The sequence below is a fragment of the Aulostomus chinensis genome, chromosome 18 (genome assembly GCF_037954235.1).
Source record: "Aulostomus chinensis isolate RoL2024-O1b breed Wild chromosome 18, RoL_Achi_v1.0, whole genome shotgun sequence".
Lineage (NCBI taxonomy): Eukaryota > Metazoa > Chordata > Actinopteri > Syngnathiformes > Aulostomidae > Aulostomus > Aulostomus chinensis.
The window spans coordinates 9929634-9950000 of NC_141337.1; the positions used below are offsets into that span (position 1 = coordinate 9929634).

Genomic DNA, 20367 nt, shown 5'->3' on the forward strand with positions numbered 1-20367 from the left:
TTGAGGAGCTTTTTAAAGGTGACGTCAGCGATCGCGTGGCTCACCTGGCTGGAGTGTACGGCGATTATACCACAGCCAACGGTCCCTGCTTTCCTCCTGTCCTACATGTTACAGACGGTGCCTCGCTCTGACACACCTGATTCGCATGAATGTCTAATTACACAAGAGCTTTAAATCAGGTGTGTTGGAGCAGCAGAGAACCAGGAACCTGAGTGGAAAACATTAAAAAAAAAAACAACACTTTTGTTTTTGGTGACATTTCTGTGAATATCCCCACAGTCCACTAGGTGTCCACTGTGTTACACACAACCCCGGCTCTGTTGATGAGGAACAGTGTGGTTTGGAATGAGCAGCTCATGCATAGTTAGCCCACAACCACCATGGGGGTTGAGGAGCAAGTGTGGCTACAAGCTAAGCTAAGAGCTAGCGAGCTCGCGAGCTAACCCTTTGGACAACATGGCGGCAGGGTGCAAAGAAGCTAGCAGACTGCTAAGTGCACCACAGATGCTGGTAAGATTGTCAAAATGCCTTCTGGGACTTTAGGTCACTATTTACACTGTAGTGTAGCCAAAAATTAAAAAAAAAATTTTAATTGTACCTTTTTTAACATTTGAAGTGTATTAAACATTATTTATATATCAAAGAGTGCTGAGAAATCTCTGTTTTGTTAGTGAAAATATATGTTGCAATCCTGTGCTGCCCATTAAATGCATTAATTTCTCCTTGGAAGTCATTGCCATGGCACTGAGGCCTGATGGGAGCGGTGTGTTTGCTTTGCTGTTGATTTGAAATCTCAATAATCTTTCTCCAGCTTCACTGAGTCCTCCTTTTTAAATCTAAGACGGACCCTCTCCCTGCATTAACTGTGCAATCCAGTGAGAATGATGTTAAGTTCAACTTTAAATCATAGGTGTGCTTTGATCCGTGGCTGAGCCTCAAACTTAACCCTTTCCAAAACAGCCTCAGATATTCATCAAGTTTACACCTTGAGGATCCAATGTCACTCATAAGCACCGCCGCCAGCCAGGCGCTCTTAGCCAAAAGGGGAATAATATAATATTAATTGTGGTATGAAATCAGCACCCTGAAATACCCTGGAGGCTTCACAGCGTCCAGCGGCAGGCTACTGTATTCTCTATGAGGCATTACATATGCTTTACTGGCGGTCTGGGAAAATGTTTTCTTTAAATTAGCCCTTGAGGGTGCTGCTGTTATTGCATTATTATCAAATTAGTGTATTTTAATTACTACGTCATTTGAAATGTATGTGCCAGTAGGTCACGATGAGGTGAGAGCCGAGACCGTGTCCAAACCCTGAGGTTGAGAACCCTGCCTGCGGTGCGGTGCTTCGCTGAGGGGGTGAGGGGAAAAACCTCAGCGCACACATCTGTGAATTATATTAATTGTGTGCACTTCTGCTTGCACTCAACACTTAGGTTGTCCTCCAAGCACACGGAAGAAATTAAGAGCACTGCTGCCATGTTGTTCTATTAAATACGTGAAGAGAAAATACAATTACTGGTTAAGTGGGAACATACCTCATGGGATTATGAGAGGCACAGCATTTTGAGATTTCTCTTAATTTTGCAAGTACTGGTTTCCTAGCAATGCCTTCTTTTGGAGACGTGCATGGGACCAGAGGCAGAATTACAACAGTATTGCATAAAGTATTTAATACACTCAACAGGAACATGTCAGAACATATTAGTAATGCTTATCTTAAGCTCCTTGTACAGTAAAAACAAATACAAGTGTATGAAAAAATGTTGGTGTCCTGGAGGGACTTGGGAAGAAAAAAAGTGGCACATTGTTCACACACGGATTAATTTGAGGCCACGACAGTAATCAAAATACTATTTGATTATTTTATAATTGGATGTATGGCATAACTGTAGTTTTACAGTTGGCTACACGTGTAACTTGTAGCTTTTTTTTTTTTTCCACCCCAAATCTTGTGGTGCACAAAATGTGTGTTTTCTGTCTGTATGGCCACTCCAGGGCTCCGTCACAAATAGTTAATCATTTTCATCCTTGTTTTGTAGTGAAATTGCAAAAAAAACAAACAATGGACTGTCAAGGGCTCTCCTCGTTACAATCCTAAATGTTTTTCACCGTTCTGTTCAGGCCAGGTACGTTTGGCTCGCTGCAAACTCACCTTGGGCAGAGAAATCTTAACTCTACTGAATTCTTACTGGGGCTGGAATTTCAATCCCAAACTGTCTACTGGAGAGACGGTCAGATCTGCCTCTGCGATCCATAACAATAATACCACATATTGAATCAGATTGTTATGGTAAGATGAGAGTGTGTTTGAGAAGCCCAGAAATATGTCTAGCATTTCCCAAATAATGGGGGGGGGGGGGGGGGGGGGGGCGAAGCAAGATAGTGTAACATTTCAGGTGCTGTGTTACATTTACACTGTGAGAAGCTGCTGCTGCCCTCGCTGACCTTTTGTGTGGCGGGGAATAAACACTGGATGGAACTACATCAGGGGTCGGTTTCACAAAGCAAGTTCAGCAAACCCTGAGTTTAATCCCGATCTCCGAGTTGATCAACCCTAAGTTAGAAAACTCCGAATTTTCGGTTTCAGAATAGCGGATTTGAATCAGTTTGATCAACTCGGAGTAGGTTTACCTGGGGTAAAGCGCGATCACGACAACTCTTAAAAAGCCAGCATAAATGGAGCCCCGATTCACCGAGTCACCATGGCGACGGAGAAGCGGAGAGCGTCGTTTTTCACGTCAGTGGAGTTGGAAATCTTGATGCGATCATGTGAAGAGTTCCAACACGCGTTTAAAAAGAAGTGCAACACCTCTACAGCTGCAAAAGAGAGAGAGAGAGAGAGAGAGAGAGAGAGAGAGAGAGAGAGAGATGGCGTGGAAGAACATTGCTGCTCCGGTCAATGCGTGAGTTTAAATGTAGTCCTTTGCAATCATGATTATTACGGAGGAAGCTGCTTACATGGTAGCGCATTAATTTATATCGTTTAGATGCAACACCGCGGGGGAGAAACGCACTTGGCAGCAACGTAAAATGAAGCATAAAAACATGATTTAAACAGGTAAGACCATCTCATGGGTACCCCGTGTTCTGCATTGTAAATTAAATATTAAGTGGCTGTTTGACTGTGTACAATAGCTGTTTTATCCCCAACATAATCAGCCAACAGAAAGAAGGCAGATGCCCGTAAAACGGGTGGTGGCCCAGCACCAGCACCAGCACCACCACCTCTAACAGAGGCACAGGAGCCGGCCCTAAGCCAGAGTTTAGGAAGGCCAGTGGCTGAGGGAGTTCATCCTTAGAACCCAACCCCCGAGACACCAGTGCCTTCATAAAATGTTGATTGAATGATCGTCAAGAAAAGGACATGCCATGTCAGTTGATAAACTCGCCTGCTGATGAACGAATGCGGAAATCAAATGGGGCATGTGGCTCTGAAAGTGGGCGGAGACAGCGAGAAACTCGAGGTTCATTGACAAAAACCTGGACCCGACCTGTTACTGCGGTAGCTGACCGAGAGCTTAAGTTACCGCTGTCTGTGAAACAGGCTAGAGTTAACCCTCTTTCTCTGGTTTGAGTTACCTCCCTTTGTGAAACGGAACACTCGGTGTTTTCCTTATTTCAGGGTTAATAGACCCCGAGTTTTCACTAAACCTGCTTGTGAAACGGGCCCCAGAGCTCCTGGGTTACCTGTGCATGTATGACGGAGAGAGGGGCTGCATAAAGGTGACTGCTTCTGCGGCTGTAACCACTTTTTTCAGGGACTTCTGTGCTGAAATCCTTACCCACCTTAATTATTCTGCTAATTCCCTGCTACATCTACCTGGTTGAAGGCAGTTACACTTCATGTGCACAAAGCCTGCTAAGCTGTTTGTTCGTACTTGGTCCTTTGGAGTTAGGTCCTGAACCTTTAAAGGTAGTAAGGCAAGGTATTGAACTTTGGTACCTTTTTTGGCACTGATTGAATTGCTCTTACTATTGGTTATCGATTGTCTTTCACTACTAATTTCAATTCCAGAGGAGTAAGTATGAGAGTTGCAGTTTATTTGTTATCCTGTAAAACTGCTTTAAGTGGAAAAGTGCCTGAAACAAAGAGGTGGGGGAAAATAAAATCCAAGTTTGTTGAATTGGTTTATATTTTCATATCATGAAGCCGTTTTGAGGGTGATTTGTAACTCTGTCGTTTTCATTAAAAAAGTATCACTCGAGAAGTAAGTATGTAAAATGCTTACTGGAAGCTGCATTCAGTACCTGAGAGCATATCTCTGCAGTATTTGAAATGTCCATGGTGATAAATGGGACCCAAAATAAAAACTGAACTATTTTTGTTAGCCTGATAGCTTCCGCTAACACTAGTAGCATGTGAACAACCCCCTGACTCTGCAGCTCTTCAGCAGATCCTCAGCTGTTCCTACGTTTCCAGCAGAAGAGGCATGAAGAATTAGCATGACAGTTCTGCCGCCGCCGGGTTCAGTTTCTGTACACACACCCACACACACCTCAGAACCACCTTCTTTTGCGGCATACGCGTCCAAATAGCGAGTGAAGAGGGTGTAGCAGGCCTGTCACGTTCCCACCCATGTTCTCTGTCTGCTTGTCCCTGAAAGCCCTTACTCTTTCTGTTCCACGTTTCTGTCCAGTGATGGATGGCTGTTCTTTGCAGGGATTGAAGTGTTCACCACCTTCATACTTTTTCGTCGTAAATTTATCAAAATTGTTATACGAAGTCTCCAGCAGTTTGACAGCGTAGCATTTTCTTCCTTGGAGGGGTTGGGATCTTGTTGCATAAATCAAACAACAAAGTATTGGTTTACATCAAGGCCGAGAAACGCCTGGAGCTTTTACAACAGAAAACTATCCTTTTGAAATAGAGAAAACAGTTGCTCCCTGGCACATAGACGAGTGTTATATAATGCAATTAAATACTGTTCTCTCTCTCTCTCTCTTTCCTCTTTGTCTCCATGTCTCTTCTGGTTTGCCGTCTCTCACACTCTTTCTCTCTAGCTTTTTTTTTTTGCATCTCCCTTCATTCATCCTCCTCTCCCTGATGTGCTTTGTTATCTGAACTTTGGCTGTGAATAGATAATGACTGTGCAAGAGGTTTTGTTTACCATGGATACCAGAGGATTAGAGTGATTACTACTGGTGCCAGTGTCGTAACAAGCTGGGAGAGACTTCCACGGTGTATGGAGGCGCTGACAGTTATCCTGTATGAGATTACAGAAGTTGGATTATGGGTAGGTTTTTCTCCACCTGGTGATGAGAGACAAAAAGGAAAATAAAAAAAGAAGCGAGACTATGAGGAACAGGAAGAACTTGGGTGAAAGTGATCCACAGCCTCCATATATCATGGAGTTGTGTTAGCTGTAGCCCATGATATGCCGTGTTAGTCGTGGAAATGACGTCACTCTCCACCTTGACCTTTCACCTCGGTATTCCCTGATGCCTGTGGCGGCTCACGGAGGGAGATGGTTCATCTGCCTCCGACGAAGCTCTCCTGTGGTCAGGCTCCAGAGTGGTGTTCAGTTTCACAGTGCCTCTCTTCTTGGCCCCAGCACAAATACACAACACCCTCTCCGATTGCACTTAATAATATTTATCCTCAATTTTAATTCCACAGATATGGATTGGTGAGCGGAGTACAGTGGCAGCAGACAGCGCCGAGTAGCCTTGAGACCCTGACTGGGCCTTGCTGAGGTGAGTTCCTGCACGAACCCCAGACACTACATGTTCTCGTCAGCAGCGGAGCAAAATAATCAATGTCGCCATTAAGAGCTCCGATGCAGTAGAGAAACATTGGGCTGTATATTTGTGCTTGTGATGAGTGCATGCATTGCTGTGGTGAGACTTGAAAACGGCTACAATACACACGACTGCATGTGAGGGGAGGTCACAGTTTAAATAAATGAATCCCACTCTTTATTAGGCAATACCACAGATAAGTTTATGAAAATCAGCAACCATGGAGACAAACACACTGGTCAGATATTATTCTTAACGACACATGTACACACCACGGCAAAGGCTCTTCAGTCTCACAGTGGAAAACTCCTCCTGTGTTGCGAGCAGGGAGTCACATCACCTTGAGTGTGGCCAACAAATCTGGTCGAATGTTCAGCTACTAAAGTATCCTTTTTTGAAGGTTTGGCCATGGTGGTCCTGACAACTCAACACGCCGCAGCTTACCAAAACACACGCAAATAGACAAAACACACGTAAATAAAGAAACCTCCGTATCAAATTGACGACATATGGGTATGTTTAAAAAATGTGCTGCAAGCTCACAAGAGCCATTGCAGAGAGGCTGCAAAGTCACACGTGACACATTGAAGAAATGTACATTCCATGACAACTCATGCGTGTTGAGACGGTTCGTGTCAGGATGCAAAGATTTTGTGCTCTCATCTTAAATTTCGGCATGTTGAGCTGTCAAGGATGATTCAGTTTGCGTTTTTTCTTTTTAAACCTATAATATAAAAAGACGACTTTAAACGTAAAATATGAAAAGATGCATTACGTGCTGCATTTAATGATCCAAAATATTAGCTTCACTTGCTCTTTACAATGCTAGCGCTCTCGTGATAGTGAACAGAATTGAATCGTTTTGCATTTTTGGTAAATGTTCAGTGTCGGTGTTCAGACCCTCCACCTCTGCTCAGTATAACCAGGAGCACTCACTGAGGATCAGCGTGTGATTTGTTGGTTGTCTTGGCTTTTAGAGATGGCATCAGAGGATTGAGGATTTTCTTGCAGTGGAAGTAGACGGAAATAATGAGGGGAAGGAGCGGCTGCCAGGCCCTGCTTTTTAACCTGCACTCGCATAGAGAGATCTGTGTGTAATATTGTTGTTACTGGCGCGGCCTATTTTGGGCAAGTCAGCACTACCCTGTGATGCCCAGGAACAACACGCGTGTCATTTCCTGCCAGGCGGAGTCGTTTGGTTGTTGCTGCTGCTGCTCACTGGCAGCGCACTCATGTTCTGTCTCTGATTTCCAAAACAAAACATGTATATTTGCCTGTTGCCAACAGCAGCAATATTTCCAGGCAAATCAATTTTGTGGTTCAAGAAGGTTTTGGGGTCTAAATGTTAGTTTGTAATGAAATGTATGAAATGTCTGAATCTGACCATTCATAAATATGTCCAGGAGGTGCTCTTGGCTTTGAAAAATAGCCTGTTTACTCTACCTTGTAATGCTCCGTAGGATGGATTTCCAAATGGTTTACATCAAGCTTGCACAAACAACACAGACTAATTACAAAGAATCTAGAATTACATGATTTAGCTGGTGATAACAGGAAGGTCACAATCAATTAGAGGTTATTAATGAGCATACTGACTGAAATGAATGTTGTTTGGGCGTTGGCTGTATAAAGAAAAAAAAGACGCTCTACCTTTTTCTTTCCAAATGTGATTTGTAGAATTCATTGGCCTGATGGGGCCACTGCCTGCTTGTATTACACTCAACTTTTGGGAGAGAAAATGGCGACTGGCCCCGACATTTGATATGTACTATACAGCAATAGCTGCGCAATGTTTGAGGTGAGCCTGTCTGACTTTCTACTGCTAAAACTAATTCACCCTCAGCTGGCCGAATGACAGCCGGTGCGGAGGGTGGGGGGTGGGGGTGGGGGGGCACCTCCCTTGGCAACTGGGACGCGGTGCTGCTCTTTTGAATTCATTCTTCTCTGACAAATGGCGGGCTATCAGGGCAGGGATGTTTGAAGATTCTGCAAGTATTACTGCTCTGGTAATAGACTCCCAAAGGCTCCTAGGGCGGTAAGGAGCCAAATCCCTGGAATTCACTTCCATGTTGTATCTTGTTGAGCTAAATTGAGTCTCTGGTGCCGTCCACCAAGTCTTCTATCAATCATGGCTGTTACAAAGGGAGAAGGATTATAGCACAGTTTCTGTTAAATAGTTCAGCAAGTTATATTCTTTAATAGCAGGTCCTAAAGGATTCTATTTTGGTTTTATCATATAAACTTGTTTATTTGGTTTTAGTTTCTCTTCATTGCTTCGGTGTGCATTGTTCTAAATCAATTTTTTTTTAAATTTTAGTGTCTTATCTGTTGTGTCACTTGTAAAGTACATACAAAGCATTTTGTCAGAAAGGTGCTGTGATACTGACCACTTTTGAAGCTCGGATCCAGTTTGACTACTCAGTTGTCATGATGTTGCGTCAAAATCTTCACTTTGAAATCTAGTGCAAATAAAATGGTAAAAGATCACCATACCCAAGGGTTCCCACTCTCGGGGCTTCACAGCCATCAGATAGTTGGTGTGGTTTCTGGTACAGCTGGTGGTGTGGGCTGCAAGCCAACACTGACAACAACTGAGGGTACAGGTCTTCACACTTTTTACGCCATGATGGAGTGTGCTGTGACACACTCCGAGCACTGAGATAAAGCTGCTCTGGGATGTCAGAGTACACTCAAGAGGGAGGAAGGATCGTGGTAGCCTCTTCACCTCGGGGTCTCGCTGCAGCCGCTCCCTCTCTGGCTCCCCGGCTCAGCTGAGAGGTTCTGTGGTGGATAACATTGATGAGCTCATAAAAACAGCAGATAACATTATGAACTGTGATTTTACTTTCAATGTACACACACATTGATTCTCCAACTTTTGTCAGTCCCTCTAATGTTGATTACTGGCTGGCGATTGTATAACAAAGATTTCGTATTTTTATTCACACAGCTTTCACATAAACAAGGGTGCTATCAGACGTGGATTATCAGGAAGCAGATGGAGATGTGTGCCATGCTGCTGCATCTGAATAATTGAATGGACGTTATCAGTTGTGGTGGGGCTCCCAGGAAGCAGCTTGACCCAATGTGTCCGGGCTAAGAGGAGAGGAGGCACAGGTGATAAACTGGGACGGCGTCCAGCCGTTGCAGATAGAGCAGAGCTGTATCCTGACTAAGACAACAAGGCTGACTCGGCATGTTGAGGATTAATTGTCTGGCGGCTCTCCTTTGGAGCTGAAAACGGCAACCTGATTTGGCCCTAAAATGGCAGCTTCCTTATGTTCTCCATCTCAGTAGCTCCATAACTCTCATTTGGGAAGAATCGTACTCAATGTTCCCTCTAATTTTTCATGTGTCTGGGTATACTCACAAGCTCCCTGAGCACAGTGAGGATCAATGTGAGCAACTTCAGTTGTGCACGCTGTGGCAACACACCTGTTCAACACCTGGGGGCATAGCAAGGTACATGGCGTTTTAAAAGAATCAAATTACAGCAGCAATTTCTATTTCTAGTACTCTGGAAACACCACAGACCTGCGAGCCCACCTAAAATGTCATAACCCGGACAAGGAAATACTAACTAAGACCAAGCCCAAGAAGCTGCGGCGTGACCAGAAACAAACCACACTGGACAGTGACGGCGATGGTTGTCACAAGTTCCCATCTTCTTCACCGAGGTCGTAGAAAATTGAGTCCATTGCTTACTTTTCAGGATTTGTGACCTTATTCGGTGGTGGAAAACTTTAGCTTTAGCTTTAGGCTCATGGTGAACGCGATGGAGCCCCGCTATGCTATAGTCACCCGCAAATTGAATTATTGGCTGCCATGGTTTACTTTTAGTTAAACCTGGTGGCTAGACTGGCTCGTGGCTGCCTCATATGTTCAGTATCAAGCTTTAAAAAAAAGCTGCTAAAGCAGGCCACTTGCCACACTTAGACCCCATTGTTCACTTTACTTTTCACAAGCTTGCAAGCTACAATTTGCACTCACTTTCAATAAATGAAACTAATTTTCTCACCACATCTTTGATTCATTTTGTCCAACATTTGCAAGCTGCCAGTCAGAGCCATAGAGTAAATTGTGTTATTGATGCTCTCAGTTCAATTAATTCAATCCAAGTCAGTGGAACACTCACAAGATGTCACCAAAATCACTTTGTCCCTTTTAATATCTGTCATAAAAGGATGCATGTGTATCGTGAGCTGAATATCGTGATATATATGATATTGTGTATCGCATCACGAGATTCGTGGATCGCTACAGTCCTATCGCCTATCCACTCTGTAACTCAAATGTTTCACCAAATCCGCAATGACACCTGCATTCATTCTGATCCAAACTGGACTGAAATCATGTTTGCTAAATTCCTCTGGTAGCAGTATTGGGTTATGGAATTTTACACCATCTTTGATACCTCTACCTTGGTGGATTTTCTGCATGGTCACATTTTATTCATTTCACTGCTGAATTGGGCGGGGGGGGGGGGGGGTGTAGCGGTAGGTGAGTAACCATGTCTACTTGTATACAGTGTTGTTCACTCTATGGTGGGATTCATGATCAAAGAGCAAACAGATGCAGTGTAAGTGCGATGGGTCATAATGTCACTTTCTGCATAGTAACACATCATCAGATTGTCGATGTGGAGGACAAATTAATTTTTCCACTGCAGAAAGTTAAATATTATTATTTTGTGATTATACACATCCAAAGAATTCTATAAACAAATATCAACTTTGCATCTTGAACTATTTGAAGGCTGTGCTCTGTACCACAGTTTCCCTGACCACAGTTACTGTTTTTCATCAGCGGAAGAAAATACAATCTCCATTCCAGTGTTTTTTTTGTTTTTGTTTTTTTTTAACCCGCATGTGGTTTAATATTATTGGTTGTGATTTACAGATGAAATTCAGGAGTGTTTGTAGATGTAACATGCACCTCTACAAGTTTAAGATTCCAGAGGAGACGAGCAGTTTGTCATCACAAGGACATTTGGACACACCTCCCCTGTCCTTGGGGTCAAATTGGTGAATCTCTCTTGTGAATCTCTGACATATATTACACAGACAGTCTCAAGAACAACATGTATAAATCTGCAGGGTAGAAGCGAATGAATCTTCTTTGGGGGAAAAGGTGAACCAAAAATCAAATAAGTATTTCATTTCCTTTTGAACTGGTGGAGAAGCCTTGGCGTGCTCCTGCTTTACATCACCGCGTGATGACTTTACCACACAACCCTCCTTCCCCTCTTTTAGACTCATCCATCTGTAGTTTGAATAAACAGACGACAAGGGGATCAGAGTTCATGCCAGAGCGATGCCTCCCTCACTGCAGAGCAAGTGCTGTCTTTTCATCGTCTGTCCTGAGGTGAGATGGAGCGTTTGGAGTGGTATCTCTGGGTTGAAGATGCTGTTGTTGGATTTATGTCAAACACAGGCTGGGATCCTGAACATGGGGAGTCTGCTGAATTTTTCTTTGGTGGAAACATGTAAATCTGTCATTTAAGAAGAGAACCTTGAGAGTTTAAGACTTCATTTGGGACACTCTCATAACATCAGATAGTTTTTCACAGTTAGCAGTAGTTATTTACACCTCCCCCATCCATACACAGTTGTCCAACTCCTTATGATTTCGTGATTGATTTTCTTGATGATTGGTCAACCAAAAATCCATGAAGCTTACACACAAATAGCCAGTAGTTTGGCTCCTATTGTCCTGTGCACCTAATGTTATTCCCAACTGGTGGCTCATATTCTGGTAAGGGAGCTTCCATAAACAAAAAAAAAGACATTTTCCTCCTGTTTTTTTTTCCAGTCTTTGTCTGTTAATCAGCAGAGATGTGGAAAGGTTGTTGATACTAACGCTGTATGGCAGAGCCTTCCGACTCACTGCTGATGGACTGTTTGCTTGGACGGCGCTCCAGCTATTGAGAGGTGATGATGGCGGAAGGGAAGTTGTCAGTCAAAGCTGGTTGGCGCCAACAGGTGTGAATGTGTATTAGCGTCTTTAGCTGGACTCCATGGAAATGCACATGTTGAACAGCTGCAGGAATTCTCTGTGTGTGTGTGTGTGTGTGTGTGTGTGTGTGTGTATGTATCCTGATGGTTGGCTGGTGGGAATAATCTCTGAGGGAGGAAGTTGTGCGTTGCTTCTCCAACTCTCTGTGAATCTGTCAGGGCTGCAGCTCCTTGAGGTTGTCGTGTACCGATATGAGAATTTGATGTGTCAGCTATTCTGCTGCTGAAGATTAAGGTGTAACATCTTTGGGTGACTGGAGTACAACAGGACATAAACTCTTGTCACCCTGTCTGTGCCACCTCTTGACACTCATTAAAGTGATTGCTCTGTTGCTGGCTAAAACCAAGCTGACTTCCTCTGTGTCGGCCATAAACAGCTCATGTGGCTAAAACTTTGTTTTGGAAAGGCTCGCCATATTATCACTCAGCACTGGCTGAGCTCACAGAAACAGCAATTTGAGCTTTATTTTGCGCAAATTGTGGTCCGTGGCCCTTTAGTTTGTTTGTCTAACATTCAGGGTAAAAAGGATTAGGAAAGGAGAAAAATAGGGTTGCACAACTTAAAGCTGCGGTTAATTATTATTTAATGGATGACTCATAATTGGAATCCAGTGACTCATAGCGTGTTTTGCCATCTTCTCTCCAAATATACTATTGTATAAAGCTCTAACTAGGCTAATGTGTCTAACACTGGTCTGGACTAAATCTTGTTGTAGGAGAATTTGCACCAATTTGCTATGAAAACTGTTTTACACCGACACACGCACTCTTGTCTACGTAGTGATTCTGGAAGCCTATCTGATGCCAGAGACGTCAGCTCACCCAATCATCACATCCTGAGGAAGGATGGGGACGCCAGGGGATGATGGCATGCCTGCTGCCGCAGTGTAGGACAGACTGGGTTAATATATGCTCTGGAGAACTCCTCCCTGTGCTCTGGCAGGGACTAGTTGTGTCGCAATAGGACTTTTTTTTTTGTCTCTTCTGCTCATATGCAAACCACTTTCACTTCTGACATTACTATTGGCATCTGCCAGTTCGTGCATCTTTGACGTCAGTCTGTGGTTTTCTTTTGATACTATAAATAGCCCCGGTGGTTTCTGGCCAGGACTATTGAAATTCGTACATCATGCTCTGTCACATCTCGGACAGCCACACAAACTATGTAGTTTTGGTTGCCTGCGGAATAAGAAACAGATGACGACATTTGTTCAGTTTTATTACATACGGGCCACACAAAGGTGTGTTAATGTACTAAACTAAGCTCCTAAATACTTCATCCTTCAACCAGTCCTCTACACAATTACTCATTGATGTCTTACTACGCATACCAGCAGAAAACTATTTTTTTGTATCTGATGTTTTAATGTACCCTGGACCTTGAAATTCCAAAGGTTTTCACTGACATTTGACTTTTTTTTTTTCTCCAAACATCTGTTAAAATTTACCTTGTTGAAATTATTGGCTGCACATTTAGCCATTGTTATTTCTCATAGCTTTTCTGTGGTGGGAATAATGATCTGTGCAAACAAACAATAAAAACTATTGATGGGGTTAAATCATCCATTAAACATAGTCTTGGAGAAGACACATCCAGTGTGATAACCTTGAGGGAATGGTCTAACCGCCCTGAGGTGTATTGTTCTTGTTTCAGGAATGTTCTTTATGAGATGGAAAGATAAAATGTAGGAAATTTAGGTTTTGTGGCCACACCGAGGCACCAAAAAAACATGTTCTCATATTCATCTACAAACTTCAGAAACCTTATCCTGGCCTCATCCCAATCAAAGAAATGACATCCGTGTTTAAAAATAGGCATGTTAGGTTGCTTTATAAAGCCCCTCACACGAGAGCTGCATGATATAGTGGAAAATGCAAGCCACATCCTGTGTATGGTTGTATTTTTGCTATATAATTAGCATTTCCCAGCAAAGTTGCAGTACTTACCGAATTCTTCAAATAAAAAAAAAAAAACATTTTATGATGATCAGACACACAAACATGGGTTTGCATATCAACAATAACTGCAGAGTATATGTGCAAATGCATAAACCACATTATCAACGAGTTGAAACATTCCCTTCCTTAAAGTAGGCCTCACCGTCATGTTGCCCAGCTGCCTGGGCTGCAGTACCCTTGCTGATCTAGGGATGGCAATCTGGTTCCATTTAATCAGGTACATACAAGTCGGTTGACAAGTGTTCTGTTCCCCTGCATGTAGAATCCAGGAGAGTTACAATAAGTTATTAACATGTGCTCAGCCCCCAGAGAGATGGAGCAGAAAGGTTCCTGCTCTAGTTGTCGATCTGACCTGCCAGCATGGTTCATAGGCCCTCATCAACATACACACACGTGAATAAATACCTCACACTCAATATCAAATGTGTGGTAACCAGGTTAGACTTTTACTTTTTTTTCCTTTTCTTATAAATAACAGTAAATATTTCTGTGTTCATGGTTCCTTCCATATTCATGTATTTCAATAGTAGGCAGTTCTACGTTACACCATCAAAAACCTCAAAACACAGTGGAGCTGAGGAATTCACTTTGGCACTTTTCAAGTTTCGATGTGGTATTCTTTTTTCCACGTGACCCCCCCCCCCCCCCACACACACACTGTTATGAACCTCGGGTGCTTTTGGGGGGTTTAAAAAAAAAACAACTGACAGGAGTTTGGAGGGGTGGGGTCATCAGTTATCAGGTTGATCCCTCTGTAAAGTGATGTCACTGATAATGAACATGATGGAAGGTTCTTCAGCGTAACACAAGATGAAAACATACAAGTCGTTGCAATATCTTTTCAGGCTTTGGAACCTTTACATCATCAAATCTTCTTTCGTCCAGGACATGTAGCTGCGTCACAGAATACCGGGTGTCAGGACACATTTAGGTGAGGATTGTGAGCTCAGCTGCACACATTTTTAGATTTGAACAGTGGGCATCTCTGGCCGTTGGTAAACAGAACTTAAACCCTACATGGTTTCACCAAGTTAAACAAACCAGTAGCTTGCTACAGTTATCTCTTGAGGTCATTTACCCGTTTCTCTTTTTCTCTTGTGTTTCTCTGTTTTCTCTTGTGTTTGTAATTGTATTTTGAGGTCACGCGGTGTTAGAATGCTGTGATTTAACCTCCGTCAACCGAGAAGTAGAAGTCTTGCTTGTGTGCAGTGGATGCAAAACTAATCCTAGAACATTTACACAAGGATTATCAACATATTAAACTGAATAAGTTTGCATTTTCATAGATTTCCATTTGCTTCCTAAAGGAAATATATAAACTACCACTGACTTACTGTAGGATCTGCTGTTGTGCATGAACACAACATTCAGGACACTCAGCAGGATGTCTCTTTATTGCTCATAATCTGGGCAAAAATCATTTGTTTAACAGTAGTTGAAAACCTCCTTAGCTGCTAGCAGGCAGGAGGGGGGCTGAGACTTGGCCTGTGTTAAAACAGCAATGTGGGCCCAAGGTGCCATTAGTGGCTGTGGAGCAGCTGGAAGTGATTCCAAAAACATGGCGGGGAGGAGGCAGTTTAAAACCACATGGTTTCAACTGGGTTTTCACACTGTTCTTGGCAATTTGCAGCTGAAAGCTTCACACAGCCTCCGTGTGACTTTGTTTGTATTCAACACGGAAGACGACAAGGACGACAAAATCAAAGATGTGCGAGCAGGGTTTAATGTGCAGCGCAGCAGCAGCGTGGCTACTGTATCATAGGTGTTAATGGGCTTATGAATGGTATATGATCCCACATGGAGAGTGAAGGAAGGCCATCTGCTTCCTGTCTCTGACCCAAGGAGAGTTTGTCTTGGGTGTCCTAGAGTTACCGCCTGAGTTTGTTGTAGATTCAGCTAAAGACCAGTGTTTTCTTTTACATGTATAATCATATTCTTTTTTTTTTTTTTTAAGTCAGAAATGCAGGTAACTTTGTTTTAACTGCTGCCAGGTACATAATGTTACTGGTGCAGTTGGTTTGTTTCATCAGCAGAATCCCATAAAAACAGATGAGCCCCATTCTCACTCGTCAGTGGAGGGGTACAGCAACGGCCCAAGAAGAATGTGTTATGTTTGGAGGCGGATGAGTTTAACGTTTCAAAAGAATGTCACTTTGTTTTACTTTGGTGTGGCGGAGGTCATTATTGTCTGTCAGTAATATCAGAATTGGTGGAGCAGATGAGGTCACAACCTGGTAACATTTACATTCACAAACAGTTTGATTTTGGAATTGATCTGGAGCGGGATTTGGATCTGATGATGTCACTCCCTTGGTCGAGAACTGGGTTCCTTTGAGACAAGTGAAAAACATGGATTTGGTCTCCACAATTTGCATACATTATATATAGTTTGCGACTTACGATGCTGAGCCCAGCTGAATTAATCCAATCAGTTTTCGTGAGGTGCCGATCAAACACGTTACTGAGCCGCGTATTTCATACATGTACAGCCAAATGTGACCAGACAGTCAGATTACAGTCAGAACAAACACACTGATAGTATTCCTGTGCATACACGCTCCTCCTGTACCAGTGGAAAGCACCTAAACACTCTCTTGTTTCTACTCCTTTGTGCTCGGCTGTCTCTCTTACAGTAGAGTAGGTAGACAGGCCTGTTTAAAAAGCCCACCTGAATAAACTTCCTGTGCTATCTGCTCTAATTATGGAATTATCCCTCAGGAATTCCTGCACGCACACACACACACACACACACACACACACACAGATATGCACAAAGAAGTAGACATACAGTGTTTTGTCAGTTTTTTTTATGGAATGTTGTAACAGTAGGTAATATAGTAGAGTTTTATTAAATGTTGTGACGTTACATAAAAGTGCTTGGAGTTCTATAAATCAACCTGTGTGAGCGATGTGCTGTAAAATGGAGAGTATGTAAAGGAAAACTTTGAAACTACAACCCCTGAATGCGCTCCACTCTGCTGGTCAAAACTAAATGACCATTATTCAGTGTTAAATTCACCAGATCTAATTGGCTATGAGTAAGATTTAATATATCAGATTTGCAACGCTATTATCCAATCTAAAGCAAGAATATTTTCTTCTCAATTTGGCCTAACGCACAAACAGGCCCTTAGTGTGGATTGAAACGAGGGCGGTACGATGTCAACTTAATCAACTTGTTGTTTCCAACTCTTTGAAAATAAATGGCCCTAATAGCACATAAATGTACCCTGTTTTGTTAATAGTTGAACTGGCTATTTTATCCACCCATCAGAGAATTAGTTCAGTATCTCCCTGATGTCTATCTTACATGTTTTCAGTACATTTGCACACGTTTACACTGCTTTCTGTTAACAGGGCTGTAATTTTTTTTTTTTTTTTTTGGACATTGTTTTGTGGAACTCAAGAGCTTGGACATTGCGGGCAACAGTGTCGGTAACTATGACGATCAGATGGTAGATTCCAAAATACTTCAGCGATTTCAACTCAGGCCATTAGATTCTGAATGGAATGACCTCAACATGTCTAATATCTCTGCGTTTAGAGCAGCAAAGCGCAATAAAGAATACATTTAATTAATTTGTTTGCAGATGCTAGAGACACACACACACACACACACACACACACTTTTCTGGTTCATTTCTGTCAGGCCTCGGTCCACTGTGAACACGATTGCTTTCCTCTGAGCCTCAAACATGACGCTTCACTTACTACGGTCTAGAAACCAGTGTGCTTCTGTTAGAGTAAAGAGTTTAAAATGCTCTCTAACTATCAAAGAGTATAAAAGACCCTCTTTTACATGATTTATTTCATACCCTCATTGCAGTGGAGCAGAGGGCCACCAGCAGCGTCTCGACTACTGACCTGTTGCATCATCTCAACAGATGCTGCTGGAGGAACGTCCTTCGAGGCCTCTGTAATAACCCAACCATATTTCTTTCTCAGAAAAGCCATGCTGATTTACATTTATGGAGCATGGCAGCCTGACTGTATACAATCCCACTGCATCAGTAAAAAGCAGACCTCTCCTCCCTCTCACTTCTTTTATTGTGTTAGCACATAAGAAACAGGAGGAAAAAAAGCCCAAAACTTTATTGCCACAAAGAAAGAAAATACATAATCATAACATGAATGTATGTATTGGCAGTGAGACCTGAGTGTATTGCAAGCCCTAGAGTCAATGCATGCTTTAAAATACTATTACCAAACTTTAAAGCCAATAGCGATATAGTGGTACATTAAATTTACAAAAATCATGAATGCTCAATTTATTATTTTCCTTTCTTTTCTTTTCTCTTTTTTTATTTATTTTTTTTTACAATTTTGAGCTTTGGAACTTGTTTAATTCCAATTGTTGAGTTTAATCTAAGATTAACTGGCAAAAGCAGCAATATACCATTTCATCCAGTAAATTAAAAATGTATATAATTCAGTCAAAAGAAATTAAACAGGTGCCACCGAATTAACAAATTACAAGCCGATTTGTTAAATGTTTTTTATTGCATCATATGGACGTCATAGGGATCAAGACCAATTGAGCGGCCTAAAGGGTGTTGGAGGTCGATTTTAGTCAAGTGGGGTTGGGGGGGCCGTGGTGGGGAGGGATTACGATAGCGCATAAGACATACTGTGGGTCTGTCATGCTGGCAGTTTCCTGGTGTTGACTGGTGTCTCCACCACCTGGGGATGCTGGGATATTTACAGAGCATGTGGAGCGGGTGGAGAGAGACTAGAGGATGGCCAGGCGCCCTGGTGCCTGCCCCGCACACGCATGTGCAGGACACTCTGTATTTTTAACATGTTATGTGTTTAGGGTAGCATATGAAAGTCCAAATATTTTCCTAACTGATTTTCTGTCAGCAACATTCTCCGAATTATGCATTTGATTCATTCTGTCATGAATGAAAAGGTCCTTTCATTTTAAGCACTGGCTTGTCCAGACCAAAGTGGGCAACAAACACAAACCCCAAAGCAGGGCTGACCAAAGTGGGGCCAGGGGGCCAAATTTGGTCTGCCAGCTGTAATAGATGAAAACAAAATACAAGATGATAATGTGCATATGTGTGTGTGTGTGTGTGTGTGTATATGTATGTGTGTGTGTGTATATATATATATATATATATATATATATATATATATATATATATATAATCTCATGAAGTGATAGAGTGACACCTTGTGCAGGATGTAGTGTGGTGTACATGAAGGAGGGAAAATGCAGGTACAACAGACAGCAGTACACAGACAAAAGGCAATTTAACAATCCGGCAAAGGACTGCTTTTGGCCCAGAGCCCATCTCTTAGTTAGTTTGGGTCCTTCAAGGGAAAAATTCTGGCCACTCCTGCACTTTTAGATTTTCACTGATTCTTATGCAATATGGGCTCAGAATCTGCTGATGAAAGTGTTTCCTTGGTTTACATGCAGTTTAGTTGTATTTAATGACCAATAAATGCTGTTTAAAGGGCAAATCCAAGTCCTTGACCCCATTTTCAGGCATTAACACCGATTACTGAACTCACAGCAAGCCCAATGCTTTACACTGTCTTTACTGTGTCTATTTGATTGTTGTTGCCAGGTAGAACTGATGTATGAGGCTGCAGGGGGAAAAAAAACCTCCTTATTGAACAATGTGCTGAGAAATGATTTGAGTCGGTGAAGTGCAAGACCCAAGCATGGAGATGTATTTCACTTTAATTTCCTCCGCAGACAGCAGCCGCCATGGCCGCCGCTGCCCTGGCGAGGCACACCGGAGGATGTTATTGCTCCACTTTCACAGTCTGATACTGTACAAGATAAGAAATGGTAATTCCCAGAGCAGAGACGGCACAGGGTGTGAAATACATGAGCTGCTGGAAATGACAGATATATGAACTTGTAACATTATATGTCAGAAAGTGTTTGTGTTAATCATACACTGTAAAAAAAAAAGACAAAAAAAAAGAAAAAATTGACACATCTCTGTGCAAAGAACCCAGAATATTTTGAATGAAGTTAAAAGAAGTGTAAAAATCGATTGATGTATAAAAGGTAATTTACATACTCAGTTTTTTTTTGGATCTGTGTTTCATGAGATGCACTTGTCACCAGTTTTATTATCAATTTATGTAATGTTGAAATAATCTTAAGAAATAAATTCTTAATTTAACATGTCGTGTTTTCCATGGGGTCTGTCTGTCAGCAGGATTACACAAAAACCTTTTGGCGGATTTTCAACAACATTGGTGGAGGCGCGTAGTCTGGGCCGAGGAAGTGTGTGTGTGTGTGTGTGTGTGTGTGTGTATATATATATATATATATATATATATATATATATATATATATATATATATATATATATATATATATATATATATATATATAATTTTTTTTTTCTGAGACGATTAGTCAGAGCACTACCCAGTGGCAACAGGATATACAGACGCTGCTTACAATGCATCGTCATGGTTGGTTTAATCTTGGAATATTGCTGCTGCGTCCATTATTTCTCACTTTCGCACTTCTTTTCCTGATTTTAGCACATACAGCATTTGTACCCCTACCTAATTGTCCACGAGCAATGGACACAAACGATATATTGTCTTTTCTCCTAAGAGAAGCTTTATAGCCACTAACAAGAGGTTTTGCTAACCTGGCAATCTGTGTCGCAATAGG

General features: G+C 42.2%; 1 long non-coding RNA gene across 1 annotated transcript; it reads left to right on the forward strand.

The window, feature by feature from the left end:
- The first annotated feature begins 213 nt into the window (after nt 1-213).
- On the forward strand, nt 214-19798 carry LOC147245077 (uncharacterized). The gene is made up of 3 exons (XR_015110039.1): nt 214-510; nt 5621-5697; nt 19423-19798. It is a non-coding gene; the product is annotated as an uncharacterized LOC147245077 (long non-coding RNA).
- The last annotated feature ends 569 nt before the right edge of the window (nt 19799-20367 follow it).